This window comes from Quercus suber, unplaced genomic scaffold (genome assembly GCF_002906115.3).
Source record: "Quercus suber isolate HL8 unplaced genomic scaffold, Cork oak 2.0 scaffold_179, whole genome shotgun sequence".
In the NCBI taxonomy this organism is placed as follows: Eukaryota; Viridiplantae; Streptophyta; class Magnoliopsida; order Fagales; family Fagaceae; genus Quercus; species Quercus suber.
In genome coordinates this window covers 39,234-50,484 of record NW_027069638.1, presented here as the reverse complement: position 1 = coordinate 50,484, position 11,251 = coordinate 39,234, and the positions used below count along the sequence as shown (strand labels likewise).

Below are 11,251 nucleotides of genomic sequence, written 5' to 3'. Positions count from 1 at the left end.
AAAAACTTTTCTAAAACCCAGAAAAATAATAAATAAATAAACGCAATTCAAAGAAGCCCTAACACGCTCTGCCTTCTCCTTCTCCAACACGCAGACCACGCTCTGCCATTCTCCCACATGCAAATTGCAGCTCAACGGCTCCACTTTTGCCTGTGGCTCTGCTACCCCTAACCAATAAGTTTTTCTCTTTCTCTTGGCAAACACTGTAGATCCACTCTCTCCAACACACCATAATCTCCGATTCTCACCATATGACCTCCTTAGAAAATCACCCAAATCTTCAATTGTCAACTAACCCATATAATCAGGAGGAGATTTTGATTGGTTGATCATGTCAGGTAATTCTCCCAATTCTTTTCAAATTTGTTTTCCCAAATTATATCCGTTTGTCTCTTTATTTGTTTGTAAACTCCGCCATTACCATGTTGCCTCAATTCTCACCTTTGAATCTCCGTACATCCCTATTTTTTTGTCTCTTTTTTCCATATGGATTTTTCTTATTTTTCTTTTATTTTGTTTGATTCCCTATTGCTTGATTATTTTTCATGTTTTTTTTTGGTGGGTTTCCTTTGGTTTTGGAGGATTGCAAGGAACACAACCTATAGAAGGTTTTAATTCTTCTACTATTCCATTTTGTTCCTTTTTCTACTATTAAAAAAAGGGGAACAAAGTTCTCCATTGTTCTATGGTTCATCGTTTTAGTTGTACTATGTTTTTTTTTTTTTTTTTTTAATATGAAAAAAGTTGTACTATGTTGATAAAACAAAGTTTAGAAATTTAGTAATTTTATTGTTAATTGCTTCTTCGCTGAGATGTAATTGTTCTCAACTCTATAGGATTCTCTTCTCTTTTTATTTTTTATTTTTTTATTTTTTATTTTTTTGCTATGGTTTTTTTCCCTGACCTGTGTTTTATATTAAACATGTTGATGAAAGGGTGCTTATTTACATTTAAAGCTTTTTTTTTTTTTTTAATGAGAATCACAAAGACATCTAAAGCTGAAAAAGAAAGTATAAACTCCTAGAGTTTAATATATAGATTGCTTAAGTTGAATTCTATGCCCTGAGACTTTGTGGTTACACATCAATTTTTTCATCTTTGTTGTCTTTTAAAACTTTAATTTATTCATCACATTTTTAGCAAAAGAAAAATGAAAATATAGAGAGAAAAAAAATGCAGTTTCTTCTTTTGTGAAAATCTGAGCTGGATCATATTTTGTTCCTGTACCTATTACTGTTTTAGAATCAAAATTTTGGCTTGGAGTCATGCTTTTCTATATTACTTGCAATTAATTTTTTAACTCAAATTTGTAGTTGGATTGTCATATCTTTTGCCTCACAGAATGTTAAATGTTGTAGGTGGTTTCTTTTACCCAGATTTGTGTTGTGGACTTTTCCATAATCCATTCTATGATCCTTACTTGACACTTTTGAGGTTGGAAGAAAAGGAGAGAGTGCCCCCCATAAAAAATGCTGATGTGGAAAATTGTGGAGAAAATAGAAGCTTCAGTTTTATATATGTATAAAGATTATGAAAGGTGTAGAGAATAAAATAGTGTATTAGTGCTAGTGTTCTATTTCTAATTGGTTTCTTTTTGGTGCTTCATTCAAACCCTTACCTTCCTCACCAGGTGTGTTTTTATTTCTAAATTACAATTAATTATTAATAAGGCTGATGTATGAAATTGTGGAGAGGTCAACCAAAAGTTAGAGGCTTCGGTTTTATATATATATTATGAAAGGTGTTGACAATAAAATAGTGTATTAGTGTTAGTGATACTGTGATAGGTCTAAGTAAAATTGATAACAAGTTAATGATTTACACTTTATAGATTCTAAAAAAAAAATTATAAAATATGTTGTGAAATAAGATATTTTTGTTGTATTTGGATATAGGTGAAAATACAATATTTATCATAAAGTATGATTTATGGGTAAGATTTCAATTTCTTCTATAAATCAATTAATATTTCAATTTATTTGTTAAATTTTCAAAAGAGTTTGGATTCTATTAGGATTTGGTGTAAAAGTATTAGTTTTCACCCTCCAATTATTATTTTCAATTTATTTGTTAAATTTTCAAGAGTTTGGATTCTATTAAGATTTGGTGTAAAAATATTAGTTTACACTTTACACCCTCCAATTATTTTTTTCCAATTTATTTGTTAAATTTTCAAAATATTTTGGATTTTATTAAGATTTGGTGTAAAATTATTAGTTTATGCCCTCCAATATGATATAATACTTATAAAAACAACTAAGAAAGTTTTAAAATTTTTATGGGAGTCGAATGAAATAATACTTTTGTTTAAAGGTTGGGTACCCGGTCGGTCACACATTGTCATATTCATGTCTCTTCCGATGAGATTAATAAGCTTCAAATAATAATATGTCGTGCTCGATCTGAATACCACAGTACGACACTTCATAGCTCATTCAATTGCAGTAAAGCGATAGCCCTCATGTACTATCACTGCACATCTTTGTCCTCTTAAATCTTGGAGAGACACTATGATCATGGAAAAAAACAAAACCTTTGACATCATTGCTTATGTAAACATTATAAGAACAATGCAAGAATCAAGATATTATAATGAGGTTAATATCATGTCCAGTTTTCTTTGTCTGTTATATATGGTCAGTGTGAGAGTTGAGACAGAAGGAATAAATAAATAGGTTAAATTGTTATACTAATAAAAAGTGAGTTTTATTATATCATGAGCTTGGATTATTATATTCAGGTAAAATTTTATTACAAGAAAAAAAAAAATATTATACTAAAAGTGAATTTTTAGTATAATCAACAAATTACCTATTTCCATCAAAAAAAAAAAAAAAAACAAATTACCTATAGTTAAAAAGTTTAACGGGTGAACTACATCATTTAATTATTGTTCTCAAACTCAAGGCTGGGGGAGGTACTATGTAAACATCATAGGACAGTGCAAGAGATTGTAATCATAATGTGGTCTAAGATCATGTCTGCTTTCTTTGTCTGTCATAGCCAATGTGAGATTTGAGAGGTTATTATAAAATAAATAAATAAAGTAAGATTTGAGACAAAAGAGAATGAAAAATATATATAATATGTTATTCTCATGACTATACCATGAGCTAATAAGTTATTACGTTTGGGTAAAATTTTATTGCAATTAAATGTTTAATTTATATTTTAATAAAAATGATTTTTGATAACAATTGATCGATTACCAATTGTCTCAGCGAACTTAGTTATTCTTACATCCCCTACGTGTGTCCAAACTCTTTCTTAGTGAATGAGACTTAAAACGTGTAATGCTTCAACTTTTTATAAAGGAGGTAGAGCAAAAATAATGGCTTAAACTTTGAACAAACTACCATGAAAAATTATTAAAAATAATAACTGTTAAGGTTGTATCATAATTAAGGTGTTTTGATAAAAATAGAATTCCTCAAACTTGGTGATGCTTGTAATCACTAAAACAAATCCTTCTATAGTGAAAACATATTTTGTTTTCTTGATCATTATTCAAATAAAAAGTTGTTGCTTACACTAACTTCACAAGTGTACAAGTTCTGCCACAAACTCCTCTATGTTTTTATCCGAACTTCCACCTTCATCCATTGACTCTTTTGCCAATTCTTTCCATTTTCCTGAATTCATTCTCATCTCTTTCCCTCTTTCTTCCTCTATAACTTCCCTTATACAAAACTCTATTTCTTCTTTAGTGGCAATACCTCTTTCNAGTTGAGACAGAAGGAATAAATAAATAGGTTAAATTGTTATACTAATAAAAAGTGAGTTTTATTATATCATGAGCTTGGATTATTATATTCAGGTAAAATTTTTTTACAAGAAAAAAAAAATATTATACTAAAAGTGAATTTTTAGTATAATCAACAAATTACCTATTTCCATAAAAAAAAAAAAAAAACAAATTACCTATAGTTAAAAAGTTTAACGGTGAACTACATCATTTAATTATTGTTCTCAACTCAAGCTGGGGGAGGTACTATGTAAACATCATAGGACAGTGCAAGAGATTGTAATCATAATGTGGTCTAAGATCATGTCTGCTTTCTTTGTCTGCCATAGCCAATGTGAGATTTGAGAGGTTATTATAAATAAATAAATAAAGTAAGATTTGAGACAAAAGAGAATGAAAAATATATATAATATGTTATTCTCATGACTATACCATGAGCTAATAAGTTATTACGTTTGGGTAAAATTTTATTGCAATTAAATGTTTAATTTATATTTTAATAAAAATGATTTTTGATAACAATTGATCGATTACCAATTGTCTCAGCGAACTTAGTTATTCTTACATCCCCTACGTGTGTCCAAACTCTTTCTTAGTGAATGAGACTTAAAATGTGTAATGCTTCAACTTTTTATAAAGGAGGTAGAGCAAAAATAATGGCTTAAACTTTGAACAAACTACCATGAAAAATTATTAAAAATAATAACTGTTAAGGTTGTATCATAATTAAGGTGTTTTGATAAAATAGAATTCCTCAAACTTGGTGATGCTTGTAATCACTAAAACAAATCCTTCTATAGTGAAAACATATTTTGTTTTCTTGATCATTATTCAAATAAAAAGTTGTTGCTTACACTAACTTCACAAGCGTACAAGTTCTGCCACAAACTCCTCTATGTTTTTATCCGAACTTCCACCTTCATCCATTGACTCTTTTGCCAATTCTTTCCATTTTCCTGAATTCATTCTCATCTCTTTCCTCTTTCTTCTCTCTATAACTTCCCTTATACAAAACTCTATTTCTTCTTTAGTGGCAATACCTCTTTCGTCCAATTTAATTCTAACCCAACCTTCCACACATCGGCAATGAACTTTGCATTTGTTGGTTGATCCGTCCATTGTGGCATTGCAATCATTGGCACTCCCAAGCTCAATGCCTCAAGGGTTGAGTTCCATCCACAATGAGTCATGAAGCACCCAATGGCCTGATGAGCCAATACTTCTAATTGACTGCACCAACTTACAACCAATCCCTTCTCCACTGTTTCCTATAGAAAATTAGTAGGAAGCTTTTTTTGTTCGGTGTCTCTAACAACCCATAAGAAGTAGCAATTGCTATTCTTTAGGCCCCATGTTAGCTCTTGCATTTGTTCTTCTCCTAGGGATGCTAAGCTTCCAAATGATGTGTAAATGACTGAGTTAGTTTCTTTTTGTGTCTAGCCACTTTATACAAACATCCACATCAGGCTTGAAAATAAATGAAAGGTCATTATCTCAATGTTGACAGAGCTAGCACCTTGCAAGGCTTGCATGGAGTTTCTAATGGTGCTGGTAGCGACTAAAGTCACTCTAGCACCCTTTGTGGCTAAGCGCTTGGAGAACTGGAGCATAGGATATATGTGACCTTGTACAGGGTATGGAATCACTAGAATATGAGTTTTCCTCTCCATTTTCTTGCAGTGTGCTCTCGCTCTCTCTATCAGATGGATGAGCAAGGATTCAAAGAGATAATGTCATGATATATGTATATATAAGGTTAAGAGTGTTACACGTCCATAAATTTTTTAGAATTTACATTTTAAAAATCTGACTATTGAGTTTATTTTGCTCTATATATTTAAACCATCAATTAGAGTCTTGCCATATTTTCTTTACACAATGAATTAAATATCTCCATATATAAAAATAATTATAATAATTCTGGACTAATAATTACTATAATTATAGGATTGGGTTCAAATTATACCTAATATAACTTTCAATAGTATTACATCATTCAATATTTTTTAATTGATTGAGAATGCTTGCAAAATTTCAATATAATTAAATATCAATGGTCATATTATCAATCAATTATTTAAATATCAATAGTGTAATCAAACTCATTAATAACTATCATAATTAACAAAGTTCATATTTAATATTTAATATACAAATATAATGATAATAAATGTCTATTAATAACTTATAATTAAATTTCTTAAACAAAATAAAAGATAGAGAAAATTAATTTTTGAGATAAAATCATATTTTGCAATGCATTTTTTTTAAAGTTTGTTAAGATGATAAATTATAATTAATACAACACATAAACTCATCACTATCATAATATTTATTGAAAGTTCAATATGGGTATGAAACACCCTTGAACGTTTAGACCCCCAGATACAAAAATACCAATTCAAACTTTATATCAAACAATTAATGTGCGGAATATGATAACAAGCTTATAACAGAATTGATAAAACAATCTAAGCCAAATATAAACACATCCACAGCAGTAAATATAAGGCAAAGATAAAGGAAAGAGAAATGCAAACATACGGACAACACACGATGTGTTATCGAAGAGGAANCATGAGCTAATAAGTTATTACGTTTGGGTAAAATTTTATTGCAATTAAATGTTTAATTTATATTTTAATAAAAATGATTTTTGATAACAATTGATCGATTACCAATTGTCTCAGCGAACTTAGTTATTCTTACATCCCCTACGTGTGTCCAAACTCTTTCTTAGTGAATGAGACTTAAAACGTGTAATGCTTCAACTTTTTATAAAGGAGGTAGAGCAAAAATAATGGCTTAAACTTTGAACAAACTACCATGAAAAATTATTAAAAATAATAACTGTTAAGGTTGTATCATAATTAAGGTGTTTTGATAAAAATAGAATTCCTCAAACTTGGTGATGCTTGTAATCACTAAAACAAATCCTTCTATAGTGAAAACATATTTTGTTTTCTTGATCATTATTCAAATAAAAAGTTGTTGCTTACACTAACTTCACAAGCGTACAAGTTCTGCCACAAACTCCTCTATGTTTTTATCCGAACTTCCACCTTCATCCATTGACTCTTTTGCCAATTCTTTCCATTTTCCTGAATTCATTCTCATCTCTTTCCCTCTTTCGTCCTCTATAACTTCCCTTATACAAAACTCTATTTCTTCTTTAGTGGCAATACCTCTTTCGTCCAATTTAATTCTAACCCCAACCTTCCACACATCGGCAATGAACTTTGCATTTGTTGGTTGATCCGTCCATTGTGGCATTGCAATCATTGGCACTCCCAAGCTCAATGCCTCAAGGGTTGAGTTCCATCCACAATGAGTCATGAAGCACCCAATGGCCTGATGAGCCAATACTTCTAATTGACTGCACCAACTTACAACCAATCCCTTCTCCACTGTTTCCTATAGAAAATTAGTAGGAAGCTTTTTTTGTTCGGTGTCTCTAACAACCCATAAGAAGTAGCAATTGCTATTCTTTAGGCCCCATGTTAGCTCTTGCATTTGTTCTTCTCCTAGGGATGCTAAGCTTCCAAATGATGTGTAAATGACTGAGTTAGTTTCTTTTGTGTCTAGTCACTTTATACAAACATCCACATCAGGCTTGAATAAATGAAGGCCATACTCTTTGTCATCCTCCAACCGCTTGTCTAAGTACATCGATGGAATAGTTGGTCCAATTGTTTTATAGGCCATTTTTGACTTGCCATCCAATTCACAACCTAATGGAATAATAGAATTTTGAAATACAGGTAATATGATGATGATGATAATAATAAAACAATGTTCAACAATTAAAAACAAGAAAGGCTTGTTAAAACAGAAAAGAAGAAGATACCAAAGTACAGGTTGAATTCTAAAATTGTACTAAAAAAATAGAGGAAACGTAAGGATGTCTTGCATTAGCATATTAGCTTCATAATTTGAAATTATGTTATATATATATATATATATATATAAGTATAAGATCAAATCTACTATACTTGATAAGTCGCTTTTAATCATGAACTCTATTGGGTTGCATTAATGTTTTGCAATGACAGCCTCAAGAGGGCCTACCAAGTTCATATAGGCCCAAAACGTTTCTAAGTAGATAACTAAAGCCCATAATTTTTTTTTTTTTTTAAGAAGGAAAGCCCATAAATATTATGAGTGAAAGTATTGTTTCAATAACCATTTATAACAGTTTAGCAAAAAAAAAAAATAAATAACCATTTATAACATTATATGTATATTGAAAATTGTTGTGCCATGCTATATAAATTATGTGAAGTTGAGGACTTGCAGTGATTTGAAATGTAAACTATAACTTTTTTATGCCCCTATGTGCCTTGTTCCCAAATTTCTCATATCACTACCCAGTTGAACAAGTTGGTACCTTTCAAGTTATTGGGGTTGTAGTATATATATCTATTCTATATATAAGAGGATTCCCTCATTCAACTGGATTTTTTTGTAGTTAAAAAATGCCCTTATTAATGAAGGGTAACTTCATTTAAAAATAAAGTCATATATATCAAATAACAAATTTAATTTTGAATTTAAAAAGAAAACTCCTAAAATTTAGGATTTTTTTCCTTCATGTTCAAAAAAAAAAATTAGTTACAGCTTATCTCTAAAATTTATCATTTTTATTTATTTGAAAAATATAAAAAATATATATATATATTTCTAAATTATAATAGATAAAAATTATTAACATTTTTCCCAAAAAAAAAATAAAATAGAAGAGCCACCACTGACTCTTTCAATGGTTAATTCTCGTTCTTCTTATCCTTTCTCTTCAAACCAATCATTGACTGATTGTTAACATTTTCCAAATGACCATTTTTTAGTTAAACTAATCGTTTCCCACTTAAAATTTCACATATATTCCAAATTTGGTCTATTTTTATAATTGGACTCCCAAATGGTCTAGTTCTTTTTGTGAATTAAGGTTTGTAATTCATATAATTATTTAGAATTATAAAAAATTAAATATAATAATAATAAAATACATAAAAAAAAATAATTGGATGAGAACAAGTTGGAAGGTAAAATAGGGGAAATGTATGACAATAAAAAAAAAAAATAATAATAATAATAATAAATCAAGGTTACATGAGAACAAGTTGAAATGGTCTTCACAGTACCCCAACGTGTAGGGTTCTATAGTCTTCCTAGTACCCCTACATACTTGTTTATTTATAGAAATTGTACTATTTTTGAATTTTGGAAAATTTTTAATTTACATTGTACTAATAATATAAAATTTATATTACTAATATAGTGTAAATTTGTAATTACGTTTGATCTTTTTTTAACCATCAATCTAATCACTCTATAAGGATTTTTTTAAAGAAAATCTATCTTAAATTAATTATTTAAATCATTAAGCTTTATGATAAAATAAGTACAACTGCTGTACCAAAATATTTCGTTCTTCTAACCAACAATAATTCATAATAGAGAATTCAAAACTTTGTTCTAAATAAAGAAAATTGGGTTACGCCCACTTAATTACAAGACACTTGATAATTTTAAATCTAAATAAACATAAAATATTAATTTAATATCAATTTAACTTCAAAAGTATTGATGTGATAATAAAGATGATCGGAATACCATCAACAACATAACAAATAAATATCATATTAATGAAAAAAAAAATTTGTTAACTATCAATTTGCAAGACAGTCTTATTGAAAAAAAAAGTGTAATATACCTATCATTAGTCAAAAGTTAAAGTAAGGTAAATATTTAGAGAGATTGTGAACTTACCTCGAGTTCCAACTCCATGAAAGAACTGAAAAATATCCATTTTGCTTCTAGGAAGTTGGAAAATTGATCCAGAAAAAGGTTCAGTAGAGGTGGGTAAGAGCTTGGATTAGAAAGGAGCGAAGATAGATCATTGATTGCTAGTTTTGGCATCGAGGGCAGTGATACTGTTGGTTCTTCGAGAGGCAACCTTACTGTTCCTTTCTTGAAGTGATAATAGACGACATTGACTGCACAAGATTGAGTGTAAAATGGAGCTCCATCTATGCCATATTTTCTAGCCACGTCTAGAGCCCATGGTAGAGCACAGTCATACACAATAAACTTTGGTGGGTATTTGGAGCTGTTTAGTTTCTCAATATACTCTGCTAAGCTTTGTGAAACTACATCTTTGAAACGATCCACAGTTGCTATTAAGCTTTCTACGGTTTCGTCTCCCTCAGAGCCATCAGAGATTATCTCAATGTTGACAGAGCTAGCACCTTGCAATGCTTGCATGGAGTTTCTAATGGTGCTGGTAGCGACTAAAGTCACTCTAGCACCCTTTGTGGCTAAGCGCTTGGAGAACTGGAGCATAGGATTTATGTGACCTTGTACAGGGTATGGAATCACTAGAATATGAGTTTTCCTCTCCATTTTCTTGCAGTGTGCTCTCGCTCTCTCTATCAGATGGATGAGCAAGGATTCAAAGAGATAATGTCATGATATATGTATATATAAGGTTAAGAGTGTTACACGTCCACAAATTTTTTAGAATTTACATTTTAAAAATCTGACTATTGAGTTTATTTTGCTCTATATATTTAAACCATCAATTAGAGTCTTGCCATATTTTCTTTACACAGTGAATTAAATATCTCCATATATAAAAATAATTATAATAATTTGGGACTAATAATTACTATAATTATAGGATTGGGTTCAAATTATACTTAGTATAACTTTCAATAGTATTACATCATTCAATATTTTTTAATTGATTGAGAATGCTTGCAAAATTTCAATATAATTAAATATCAATGGTCATATTATCAATTAATTATTTAAATATCAATAGTGTAATAAAACTCATTAATAACTATCATAATTAACAAAGTTCATATTTAATATTTAATATACAAATATAATAATAATAAATGTCTATTAATAACTTATAATTAAATTTCTTAAACAAAATAAAAGATAGAGAAAATTAATTTTTGAGATAAAATCATATTTTGCAATGCATTTTTTTAAAAGTTTGTCAAGATGATAAATTATAATTAATACAACACATAAACTCATCACTATCATAATATTTATTATATACATGTTAGTAACATCACTTGTTTTTTTTCAAAAAAAAACTGTGATTATTTTTTTATTTTTACAAAGCTTCAAATGCCTGTCAATTTCTTGGTTTTATTAAAAAAGTAGAAATGACAAGGACGTGGGCTCTGATTCATTCGGTGGTTTTCTCTGCCATTATTTTTATTATATATGTACATGTCAGTAACATCACTCATTTTAAAAAAAAAATGTGATTTTTTTTTATAAAGCTAATTCAAATGTCTGTTAATTTCTTGGTTTTATTAAAAAAGTTTGGTTAATGTATGTCTTAACAAATTTGTTTTTTAAAAAAATTTATCGAGAATGAAAAAAATTGTCAAAATTTTTTTAATTTTCAATAAAAAAACTTTCAAAAATAATATATTATTGTGTATCTTTAAAGCACACATTAATAAAATCCTTATTAAAATT

At 29.1% G+C, this 11,251-nt stretch overlaps 2 pseudogenes; both read right to left on the bottom strand.

Annotated features, from left to right (window-relative positions):
- Positions 1-3,537: 3,537 nt before the first annotated feature.
- On the bottom strand, positions 3,538-5,169 carry LOC136069582 (mogroside IE synthase-like; annotated as a pseudogene).
- A 1,432-nt stretch (positions 5,170-6,601) lies between these two features.
- LOC112038866 (mogroside IE synthase-like) lies at positions 6,602-10,219 on the bottom strand (annotated as a pseudogene).
- Positions 10,220-11,251: the final 1,032 nt, after the last annotated feature.